Raw genomic sequence first — 12,664 nt, 5'->3', positions numbered from 1 at the left:
GGAGCATGAAATGTTAACATAAAATACTAGACTACAAAAAATTTTATTTTAGACTTGGGACTTTTTGTGTTCCAAACTCAGACTACCAGGGGTTATAAATTCACTCTGCTTCTGCTATGAGGATATAATGGGAGCAGCATTCAAAAAGTGTTGCTCTAACCTTGGAGACATCCAGGTGATGTCTGCTACACAGGGGAAAACTGAGGAGAAAGGAAAAGGCTGTAGAAGGATCTTTTCCCAATGTTGGTATGATATTGTGATTTATAAGAAATGTGTATTGGGTCAAGTCCCCTTCCTGAAAAGAGCTCCTATAAAGTTTGGAATTTCCTTAGTGAGGACCTCAGTAAAATGTGTTTTGTTATGTTAATGAGGTGACTTTGGGGAGGCTCACGGGGAAACCTAACAATAGGGGCCGGTTACCAGGGGGTCCAAACTTGTGATTAGAGGTTGAAGCTTGCAGTCCCACCCCAGACCTGAGAGGGAAGAGGGGTTGGAGACTGAGTTCAATCACCAGCGGCTGGTGACTTAATCAGTCGTGTCTATGTCATGAAGTCTCCATGAAAAGCCAAAAAGGGTAGCTGGGGGAGTTTCTGGGTTTGTGAACATACAGAGATTCAAGGAGAGTCGCACACTTGGAGAGGGCATGGAAATTCTTTGCCCTTCCCCATATCCATCCTTGCACTGTGGATCTTTTCTATTTTGGCTGTTCTTGAGTTATATCCTTTCATAATAAACCAATACTCTAGGATGTAAACGGGTTTCCTGGGTTGTGTGAGCTGCTCTAGTAAATTACTTGAACCCAAGAAGAGGTTGTGGAAACCAAACTATAGACAGACTTGTGATTGGTGTCTGAGGTGGGGGAGTGGGGCAGTCTCGTAGATCTGAACCCTTACGCTGTGAGATCTGATTCTGTCTTTAGGTAGATAATGCCAGGATTGAGTGAACTGCTTGGTGGTATTGAAAAAAACACACCCTGAAGTGGGTCGAATAAGATCCTTGCATGTTACACCTGTGCTGGTGGCAGTTTCTTAGCGGACCCAGTGCACCATTCCTTTATGGAGTTTCCCCAAGTCTTGTATTAAGAATGAACAGGCTCTTTGGATTCTGTTTCCCTCTCTCTCTCTCTCTGCCCCTCCCCTGCTTGTGCTCTGTCTCTCTTTCTCTCTCTGTCAAAAATAAATAAACATTAAAAAAACAAAGAATGAGCAGGCTCAGTTCCTTCTAGAATTCCTCATGTTTACTCCTCATGCATTGGTCATTCAATGAATACTCATTTAATCTCCAACATGCCAGGCACAGTCTGAATAGCCTCATTAGCTTGGTTCTTTTCCAGAATGCCTCCTGTCTTGTCTATACTGCTCCTAAGAGAGATACCTAAAAGTGAACCCAGTCCTCAAGTATAGTTTGGACAATTCTTACTGGGAAAGAATGCTTGCTTTCCTTGTTCAGGACATATGACTTCCGTCTAGACAGGCTAATGCTGTGTTGGCTCACAGGGGGCTGTCTCTTACTGTGATTTCACCATGGACTTGAAAGCCTGGATATTTTTCCCCCCATTTACTCCTGTGGATTCATGTCTTCTTGTCCTGTATTTGAACAATTGCTCTTTTGCAGAGTTGGAACTTATATTTATCTATATGACAGCTCATCCTTTTAGGCCCAGTCTGTGGTCTTATCCTGATGTGGTCCTTTTGGATCCTGACTTGGACACGGATATATTTGCCCACCCCCGTGGGTTGATGGGCAGGCTTTGTACGTCTGTGTCCCTGGGCAGGTCTGGTGAAAGGTAGCCGATGAGCTGAACAGGAAGCACAGTAGAGTTTCTCTCTCTCTCCTAAATTTTAAATTTCTAGAGGAAACCTTGTTCTTTCTGAACAAACTTAGAGCACATTTAGTACAAGCAGATTCTGTGCATTCTACCAGGGGCAACGGGAATGGTTAGAAGTCTTGCTGGCAAAACATGTGGAGCGAGTGTCCTGAATTTTTGTGAGAACAATGACTTTTAGAAGGCTGTAGATGAAACGCTGATGAAATGTGTTCTTTTACAGATGACTGACTCTAACCATGTTTGTGTGTTTTTAAATTCGATACAAGTTTAAATTAATTTCTTATCTTAATTAAAAATTCTTACCCATTACCAAAAAATGAAAAGTTCTTTTAGGTTCAGAGAAAGCAAAATAAAGATCTCTGATGTAGTAATTTATAGGCTTACTTTGTCTCTGATCCTGGGCCGTCAGCTGGATGTTAATAAACAGCAGCTGAGAAATATCCAGACAATTTTGCCTTATTATGTGGGAGACTGGCATAGCAGAAAGGGCACCAGAACAGGTCATATCAAGCAGCCACATGACCTGGACAAACCTCCCTGGGCTTCAGTTTCTCCCTGGGCTTCAGTTTCTCCAGTGGCTCCCTCGTCTGTTTCATAAAGTTTTGGTGAAAATCAAAGAACATACTGGGTAAGAAAAGCACTTTACAAACTACAATCTGTTAGTCAAATGTCAAGGCTTATTCTTTAGAAACTCTTGAAATACCTACCTTATTCAGAGCCCCCACACCCTCACAATGACTGACTCTTAAGCTTACAAAGGAACATTTTAAATGGATCGCATATTCAGCTCAGGTAATAACAAAAGAAGAAAATTCAAACTGAAGACAAAGAAGACACTGGTAATTAGAAAGAAAAAATTATAAGAATGAGCAATCTGAAGCTCTTGGATTAATCAGTTTACAGTGCCAGGAATCTGAAAGTTGGTAAGCCTCTCTCTGATGATACTTCATTGAAACAAAGAGGAAGAGTGTCGGTAGTTGGGACAATGGCCAAGCTTGGTGTTTCCCTTCATGGTGTTGTTTTCCCTTCCCTTTGCACATGGTTGGTTTTTCCTCCCCAAAACTCATTAATTTGTCTTGCCCACGCACTGAAACACCTCCCTGAAACACCTCCCTGAAACACCTATACTAACCTTTGACAATCTACGTTCTTGCAAAGAAAAGGACTAGGATGAAAGGGGATAAGTCCTAGGGTCAAGTAAACGAAGAACTAAAGCCAATACGTAAAAATGATCAGAGCCATGTAAGTGGTTTGTCCATAGGCCTTTCACCTGTTTTTCTGTTCAGAGTCTCTGTCCACATGGCATGAAGTGATTGAGTATCTTCCCTGTGCCTTATTCTCTTTAACTAGGGAGGGAGACCCAGAGAGGCCACGAGGACGGCACAAGAAAAGCATATATCCAATCTAAACTGTGAAAGCTATAATTTAAGTGTGTCTCTCCCCTTTCCTTAACTTCGGGGAGGATGGAAGAAAAGTGGGACAGATTGAACAATAAATATACTCACAAAGCAAATGCCTACATCACAGCACATATCATATTTTGACAAGTTTTGTAGGCCTTGAGCTCTAAGGGTCTTGTTTTTCATTCTGTTGACTTTAATTAGGCTCACAAGTTGGACAATTTACTGCTAATATCAGTATTATTATTATTTTTTTTAATTTTTTTAAATTTTTTTAAATTTTTTTTTCAACGTTTATTTATTTTTGGGACAGAGAGAAACAGAGCATGAACGGGGGAGGGGCAGAGAGAGAGGGAGACACAGAATCGGAAACAGGCTCCAGGCTCTGAGCCATCAGCCCAGAGCCTGACGCGGGGCTCGAACTCAAGACCGAGAGATCGTGACCTGGCTGAAGTCGGACGCTTAACCGACTGCGCCACCCAGGCGCCCCAGTATTATTTTTTAAAGCCAATATTCTTAACAGTTAAGTTTCCCAAACTCAGCTCAACTTCACAGATTTTAAGAAAAGATACAACCATATATTTTTGTGACGGTTTCTTAGTACCAAGTCAACAGTAAGGCCATAATAAGATATAGTAGAGCCATAACATATAAAAGGTTCTTTAGAAAATGGCTCTTTCAGAAATTCATAAAACATTTGAAAATGAGCCAAAAGGTTTCATACTGTGGAGAAAGTGGAAGATTGCTCAAAAGGATGCATTGCAGCATAAATTGGTAGGTTTAAATGAGGGGACCAGAAATTCCTGATCATCTGTCTTACTTGTCTGCTAGCTATTATAATGAATGTTCTCAGTATTTATTTGGATTTCTGATTTCCTTTCAATCTGCATGCTGAAGATCGTATTTTTAAAGCTAGAGCCCATGTACAAAGGGTGCAGTGATAAAATGTGGAAACAAGCTACCTTAGTCTTCATCCTCTCTCTCTTTCCCCAGAACTCTTAAGTCTTAGAGATTGGAAGTGCCTTTCCAGTGGTGCCTCTGGACCCTAAAGAATTTGTAGACATGTGTGAAGGGGCTCTTCTTGGTCAAGGAGGTACCTGGTCTTGTAGGTGGCTACTTGGGATCCCCAAAATACACATCCAGAGTAGGCATCAGAGAATACGGCTGGGTCTAAGAAGACAACAGTAAGATGTCTGAAATACCCTTGCCAAAATGTCTGACCCATATGGTTTTTCCCGACGAATTTGTAGCTTCAGAAGTTTTGTTCCAGTTCGGGACTTGACTGGCTCCTTGCTTGAGCAGAATGCTAGGAGCAGCAATCAGCCATTGGCTGGCTTTTGTTTCTTCTGTTTTTGAAATCCTGTTTTTTTTCCTTTGAGATCTCCTTCTTTGGGTTTTTTGTTTGTTTGTTTTTCCTTTAATTTTTTTTTTCTGGGAACTATCCCTGTTCCTAATATTTACATATGGAGGCTTCTTGAACACATGGACTTAATACATGATTACTTAACACCCATCTTGTTTCCTCAGTTGGGGCCATTGAATGTGTTCACCTGCCATGAAACATTTCAAGCCTAGTATACCATGTAACTAACTGCCAACTCGTGCTGATCCAGGATGGTGTGTAATTTCAATTTAAAAGGGCATCAGTATGGGAGATAAATAACATCATTAGGAGGAAAATCCGGAGCATAAAATTTCTTCAGATCATACAAAAAAGAATTCAGCTTTACCATGTTTTACGTTCACATATTGTGATAGTAGGGCTGATCTAGGCACGTGAGGAGAAAATGTTACAGGCACCTCCTATACTGGAAATAATCTAGTTATTAGCAAAGGTCTCTGAAAGCAGGGAGTCTAATTACATGTGTTTGTAGACGCCTGCTGGAATCAGATGCTGAGAAGGTTAAGCTTCCTTTTCCTCTCCCACATTTCTTTGTCCTGTTGTTAATACACTCCTTTCTAGGGGTACCAGTTGAGACCAGCTGGTTTCTCTTACTCTGAACAGGTGTCTCTATACACACTTCTGGAAAGAAAGAGATAAACAAAAACATTTGTGATTTGCTTCTTTTGGATCTCAGAAGATAGAAAGGTCTGTACTCTTCTGAGGATGAGAGAAGGAATGGCCAGTCTCAGAAACAACAGGACTCTTAGGAGACGCCGTGTCCTGGGACTGATCATATTTTGCCAACTCAAAGATCTTGGTTGGGGCAGTTGGTTAGAAAAATACAATCTCTCTGCACAGCTGTTTGATTTTTCCTCAGCAGATGAGATGAGATCTGCAGGTAATTCCTTCTACCAATAAATAAGGATACAACTAGGTTTTGGCTGAAGTAGCCAATTGTCAACATGATGAGGTTGGAGGCTTTCTCCTGATCCTATCTCCTCCTGACTCACCACAGGCCCTGCAATTATCCCAGCTCTCTCCCTCTTGGGATAGGCGGTGATTTCCAACCCCTGGCTTGACATTTGAGTCACATGGAAAGAATTTTTAAAAATAATGATATATCTGGGTCCCACCCTGGCACTATGAAGTCGGACTATCTATGGATGGGCATAGGCATTTGATAAGTTTTGAAGTGCCTCAAGTGAATCTCATGTGCAGAGATGGCCAAGAACTCCATTAATCTCTTCTGTTAAACAGAAACATTTTCTGGCAGAGGAAACACATGATGTCACTGTAACTCAATGAAATCGTTGACACCTTTGCTGGAAGCATCTGGCAGGTGATGAGCCTAGGGCTCCTTAGGACAGGCAGTTGAGGTTGAAGAGAATTGAACAGGAAGGTGAGCAGGGAAAATGCCCATGGCTCTGGAGTGTCAGGGGTCCTAGAAGACGATGGTGAAGGTCGGGGCCAATAATAAGGAAGATTAGAAAAAGGAGGGAGAAAAGACCCATGGAAGCACAATCCAGTGATTCCACAATTTTGCCAGGGCCAACTAGTTGCTGGAATAGGAAGGGGGTTTGGAAGATACAGAGACGGAGCTGAATTTAGTACTTCCTGTTTGGAGGTCAGATGATGTAATTCATTGTAGGCAAACAGTTACCCTTAAAATTTGTTCAGCTGTCGGCATACCACACAGGGACGAACACCCAGGATCTTCTTTATTTTCAAGGGAATGAATAGTCACCATTAGTGTACCATAGTCCAGTAGCAAAAGATAATTTTTTTTTTTTACCTAAAATATAGGCCTGATAAAATTCTCTTTTGGAGTATAGTTCTCAATTTTACAGTTCTGAGTAGCTAAATCAACCATTCCTGGAGTAACTCAAGGCAGATTGGCAATTTCTTTCACAAAATATAACAGGGCTCCATTGTAACACTAGGTCGGAATGAGGGGCTCTGTGGATCCTAGCAGGAAAATCACGCAGAGCAGTCAAAAGCAGCACCAAGCAAAAAGCTAAAATCTAATGAGTCCTGCTCTCCTGATGAGGAATTTTAGAAAATCGGGACTATTTCAATAATGTGGTTGTTTGTAGATAAATTTTCTTTCCATTAGTATCAACTCAATTCGTTCTTAGTTTTATCCATTTATTTTCTCCAAAATATAGTCTAGATCATTGAAAGTAGTAATTTAAGGATGCATAGTTTGTGTATTTATTTGTTTTTTAAATTACCATCTCTGAAATCAGGATGTGTCCTAAAGTAAATAGGGTCCTGTATTAGGGGAAATAGGGTTGCTCTGCCCGGCCTTACCAATATTCTCTTTTCTCCATGTTCAAGACCCACTATTTCCAAAAGCTGTGACATATCCTTTTAATGACTCATCTCTGGTGGAGTCTTCCTTGGACTCATGAATGCTGGATCTGACTCCTCAGAGATTAACAGCTGTTCTGGGGTCTTGCCCTTTGTCTTGATATACCTCCCATTAGTTGGTCTTCATACCAAGTGCCGTTGGGGAGCAGTCCTGGACTGATGTCCCCAGATTGTGGGAGGGAGAGAGCTAGACGACTTTCATAGAAGTTCTCAAGGCATGCAGTTGACCTCCTTTCTATATTTCAGAAATGCTTTTCTATGCTTCAGTTTAAAAGCTTGGCATTCTATTAATGTTGAGCACACAGGATCTAAGAGCTTGTCTGGGAAACCTCTCCCTGTAGCCATCAGCTTCTCCTTAGTTACCATAGTGGGAACCTTTCTCTTGCTGAGGCAGTCTGTCCATTATTTTATCGTTAGAAGGGTTCCCCCCCCCCCCCCCCCCCGCTGGGGCGCCTGGGTGGCGCAGTCGGTTAAGCGTCCGACTTCAGCCAGGTCACTATCTCGCGGCCCGTGAGTTCGAGCCCCGCGTCAGGCTCTGGGCTGATGGCTCAGAGCCTGGAGCCTGTTTCCGATTCTGTGCCTCCCTCTCTCTCTGCCGCTCCCCTGTTCATGCTCTGTCTCTCTCTGTCCCAAAAATAAAATAAACGTTGAAAAAAAAATTAAAAAAAAAGAAGGGTTTCCCCCCAAACGCCCATGATACTCAGCGTAAGAGGGGGCCCCAGGGTTCCCAAGGTCTTCAGCCTCCTAAGAACCATCCATCCATATAAGTACCAAATACCCAGAATCTAAGACTTTATCTAGGACAGAGTCCTGTCCCTTCCTTAAATACTTCTGAGGAACCCCAGGAATATACACATTCTTTTCATTTCACTTCTCACTTCCTACTCCACATGCCTGCTTTTGACCTCTTCCACCATTTTCCATGCACCACCTTGGTGCTCCTATCCATGCTTTCAGCTCTCTTGGATTCCATCTCACATTTGGACACTGACCTTCCTTAATCCCCAAGACATGGTGCCATCAAGAGAGCTGTGTTTAAAAATATTGAGGATTTGAGAATGACAGAAGAGAATTAGCATGCTGGAAGGACAATTTAAAATTGGATGCCCATGGCTCACTTCTCCTATAGTTCTTCAGGGCCCTGCTGGCTGGGTCCTTCATTAGTCCCCATGTGTTGCCATTTTGCTGGGCCCATCTCTTCAGCTTAAAGTCCACTTCATCATCTCTCTTCTTCCTGAGTCCCAGAGGCCACAGTCACCCTTCCCCCACTCCCATTATAAGAATCTCTTGACGATGTCTGCAATGAAGGTAGCTTTTCACATTAATAAGCAGACTAGTTAACATCTCTGTTTGAAGCATTGCATTTGGAATACATCCCAAAGTTGAAGGCTAGCACAAGGATGACAAATAGGTACTCGCCTTAAAATTATTTATAGAAATTACATTGGGAACTCTTCCTATGGACAAATTCTATCTTTAGCTTTAGAAGCAAAAGAAACACATTTCTGATATTTTAACCAGATACCAATTTGTTCCCAGTTCAGGCTGTCAAATATTCAGAAACACTGGGGTCTGGCCACAGGGCTTGCCAAAATACACAGGCTCTGTGTATTTTAATATTATGCTAATAATACCAATATAATATGTTAATATTAATCATTTATAATATAATTATATTAATATATTATGTTATTATTTTCACATTAAATTAATGTAATTATATACATATATTATATTAAATATAATTTATTGTCAAATTGTATTCCATACAACACCCAGTGCTCATCCCAACAGGTGCCCTCCCCAATGCCCATCACCCACTTTCCCTTCTTAATATACATTAAAATTAAAGGAAACTAATTTTGACTTGAAATCTTCTTCCCATTATTTGCCACTTTTGCTTCTAGTTTTGCCCTATGAAATTTAGATTAGAACAAGTCTAATCCCTTTTCTATATTAAAATATGAAGAATCAACTCTTGTCTCTCCAAGTTTGCTCTTGAAGAATTTAACCTCGGTGGGGTTGAAGGAGGGCCCTTATGATGAGCACTGTTGAATCATTATATTGTACACCTGAAAGTAATATTACACTGTATGTTAACTAACTGGAATTGAAATAAAAACAAACAAACAAAAAAAAGAAATTTAACCTCATGTTGTCACACAGTTTTAGCATGGAGCTTAGGACTATTTTACCCTTTGATCATTAATTGAAATAATGGAAATAGGCCAAATTAGGATTTAGGAATAACAAGAATCTTAGAGGTGCGGTCATCTTTTCTAGCTGCCAGTGATTGGTGTTCCTTTCTGGGTGTCCTTGAAAATATAGAATTTTTTTGTTAAAAAAAAAATTGAAGATCTACTTCCAGAAGAATTCCACTGCAATCCTGAAAGAGTGTACTATAATCTTTATCTTTTAACTTCACTAAAGGAAAAGAGAGATTCCCCAAGTATGGTTTAATAAACTTTATTACAGTGCTCTCACATGACTTTTAAATATTTGTAATTGGTAAGATGTAAATAAAAGACTTTATGAGTTTTCTTAGAAATATGGGGCGCCTGGGTGGCTCAGTCGGTTGAGCCTCCAACTTTGGCTCAGGTCATGATCTTGAGATTCGGGAGTTGGAGTCCTGCATCGGGTTCTGTGCTGTCAGCATGGAGCCCACTTCGGATCCTCCTCCCTGTCTCTCGGTCCCTCCTCCTCCTCCTCTCTCTCTCTCTCTCTCTCTCAAAAATAAAATAAACATTAAAAAAAAAAATAGAAATTGCCTGTAGCTCCACAGCTTAGGTGAATACACGATAGAAAGCATACACAATACAAAATGAGGTCCATGGATTATTTATACATGTTGTTTAATTTTTTAAACCTTGGGACCTTTTGGTTATTTTTTTGTTAGTGATTTTTAACCAAATGTCACTGAGATCAGAGACAATATATTATATACTTTTGATGGCTTGAATTTTGTTGAGATGTTCTTTTTTTTTTTTTTTTTAGCTTTATTTATTTGAGAGAGAGAGAACGAGCAGGGTTGGGGAAGAAAGAGAAGGAGACAGAGAATCTGAAGCAGGCTCTGTGCCTACAGCAGAGGGCCTGATGTGGGGCTCAAACTCAGGAACTGTGCGATCATGACCTGAACTGAAGTCGGACACTTAACCAACTGAGCCATCCAGGCGCCCCTTTTGAAAGGTTCTTCATAGCACAGCATACGAACATTTTTGGTAAACATTTCTTATGCATTTACCAAAAAGTGCACAAGTAGTGTAGTGTAGTGTGTTGTTGTTTAGATAACAATTACTTCATATTTGTTAATCTTTGTTTCTTTCTATTCCTCCCCCACCCCCTGCCATGTGTGCTAACAGTTACTGAGAGAAGTTGTTCAAATCCCTCACTATGATTACACATATGTCTATTTTTCCTTTCAGTTTTGTCAATTTTTGCTTTATGTGCTTTGAAGTTATGTTATCAAGTACATACTATTTGTTTATCTTCCTCAAACAGTGACCTTTTCTTCCTCATAAAATGTTGTTATCTCTAGTAATGCTTCTTGCCTTAAAAACTGCTTTGATATTAACATACTTACACCAGCTTTTGGGGGGTCAGTATAATGGTCTATTTTTCCATCCTTTTCTTTCAATTATTGTGTGCTCCTATATTTCAAATGAATTTCGTTTTTTTAAAATTTTTTTAATGTTTATTTTTGAGACAGAGAGAGACAGAGCATGAATGGGGAGGGGCAGAGAAAGAGACACACAGAATTGGAAGCAGGCTCCAGGCTCTGAGCCATCAGCCCAGAGCCTGAAGCAGGGCTTGAACTCATGAACCATGAGATCGTGACCTGAGCTGAAGTCGGAAGCTCAACTGACTGAGCCACCCGGCGCCCCAACTTCCTTTAATTGTTTTAAACATGTCACTGTCTTGTTTTTTGGCTTCAGTTAATCCTATTAAGAGTCAGTCATCCATCTTGCTTTTTGGAAGATAATTTTTTTTTTCTTTCTCTGGATGCTTTTAAGATTTTCTCATTGTCTTTGATTTTCAACTGTGGTGTACTAAAATAGAATTTTCTATGTATTTTTATTGCTGTGCTTATATGATATTTTAAGTTTAGAATTTGATTTCTTTTATCAGTTTCAGAAAATTTTCAGCTTTCACTTTGTCAGATGTGACTTCTTTCCAGTTCTTTCTCTCCTTCATTTCTGAGATTCCAGGTATACACATGACAGGCCTGCTCACTGGGTTGCACAGCTCTCTGTTCTTATATTCTCTTGTCTTATTTCCTCTTTTCCCTTCTCTGAGCTTCAGGATGGACATTTAAAAAAAAATACAGTTTATTTATTTATTTTGAGAGAAAAAGAGCCTGCACAAGTTGGGGAGGGACAGAGAGAGGAGAGAGAGAGAATCCCAAGCAGGGTCCTTGCTGTCAGTGCAGAGCCTGATATGGGGCTTAATCCCATGAACCGTGAGATCATGACCTGAGCTGAAATCAAGAGTTGGACGTCCAACCAACTAAGCCACCCAGGTACCCTGACGATGGACATTTTAAATGACATGTCTTCAAAATCACTACGACCCTTTCTAGCGGTGTCTGTTGTTGAAACATCTCTGTTATTGTTAATTTCAGTTATTATATTTTTTGGTTCCAGAATTTCTATTTAACTTTTTGAATAGATTTTAGTCCTCTGGTGAGATTCTCCACATGGTCATCTGTTTTCTTGAAACCTAATGGTCAAAATTCAGGTCTCTTAACTCCTCTTAACTTGGAGCACCTGTGGGTATGTTTTTATTGTGTTTTCATCCCTTTGTTCTAATTTTGTATTGGATGCTGGAAATTCACATATATTCATAGCCATTATGGGAAACCATTAGAGGCTCTGGATGATGTTACTTTCCTCTGAATAATTTTTTTTTTACATTTTTTCTTCTGATATGCAACAAGGACAGGAGCATCTTCTATCCAGTTGAGGATGGAATTGATGACCATCTACCTTTCAGTCTTTGTAAGATCTGGCCTATTTTTAGTTTACTCTTACTTCTAGGGTATAGTCCCTCAGGGGTCCCAACTGAAACCCTACAATATTGTCCAGGACCCCTCTACTTGGGCAGGGATTCAAGCCTAAATTTTGTTTCTCTAATGCCATGCCAATAGCTGTTTTTAACTTCTTATCCTTTTCAAGTTGTTTTTTTGTTTGTTTTGTTTTGTTTTGTTTTTGTCATCTCAATTTCCATAAATTGTTTGGCCTGTTCATCTTACATTCAGAGAGTGGCTCTGACTATTATGCTCAGTTTTCTTTACTTTCCTTCATTCCAGGATCTTGGTCTCTCACGCCTGTGTGTCAAATCTCCTTCTTCCTCATATAAAGATTCCAGTCACTGAATTTAGGGCCCACCATAAATTCAGGATGATCTCATCCTGAGAGTCTTAATTACATCTGCAAAGACCCTATTTCCAAATAAGGTCACATTCACAGGTATCTGGGGTTACGGTTTGAACATATGTCTTTAATCCACTGTACTCACTTGCACGGAAGTGTAGCAAGTAACAGAACATCTATGTCAACAAATGTGCCACCCCATGCTATATTGGAAGAACATGGTACGTGCCTAAGAATCACATGCTCCCTAGACTCTACAGCAACTTGAAAGTTTCTGGTAGGAAATGTGCCGGACAACATTTCTTACCACGCT

This window comes from Prionailurus viverrinus, chromosome A1 (assembly GCF_022837055.1).
Source record: "Prionailurus viverrinus isolate Anna chromosome A1, UM_Priviv_1.0, whole genome shotgun sequence".
In the NCBI taxonomy this organism is placed as follows: Eukaryota; Metazoa; Chordata; class Mammalia; order Carnivora; family Felidae; genus Prionailurus; species Prionailurus viverrinus.
This window is presented reverse-complemented; position numbering follows the sequence as displayed.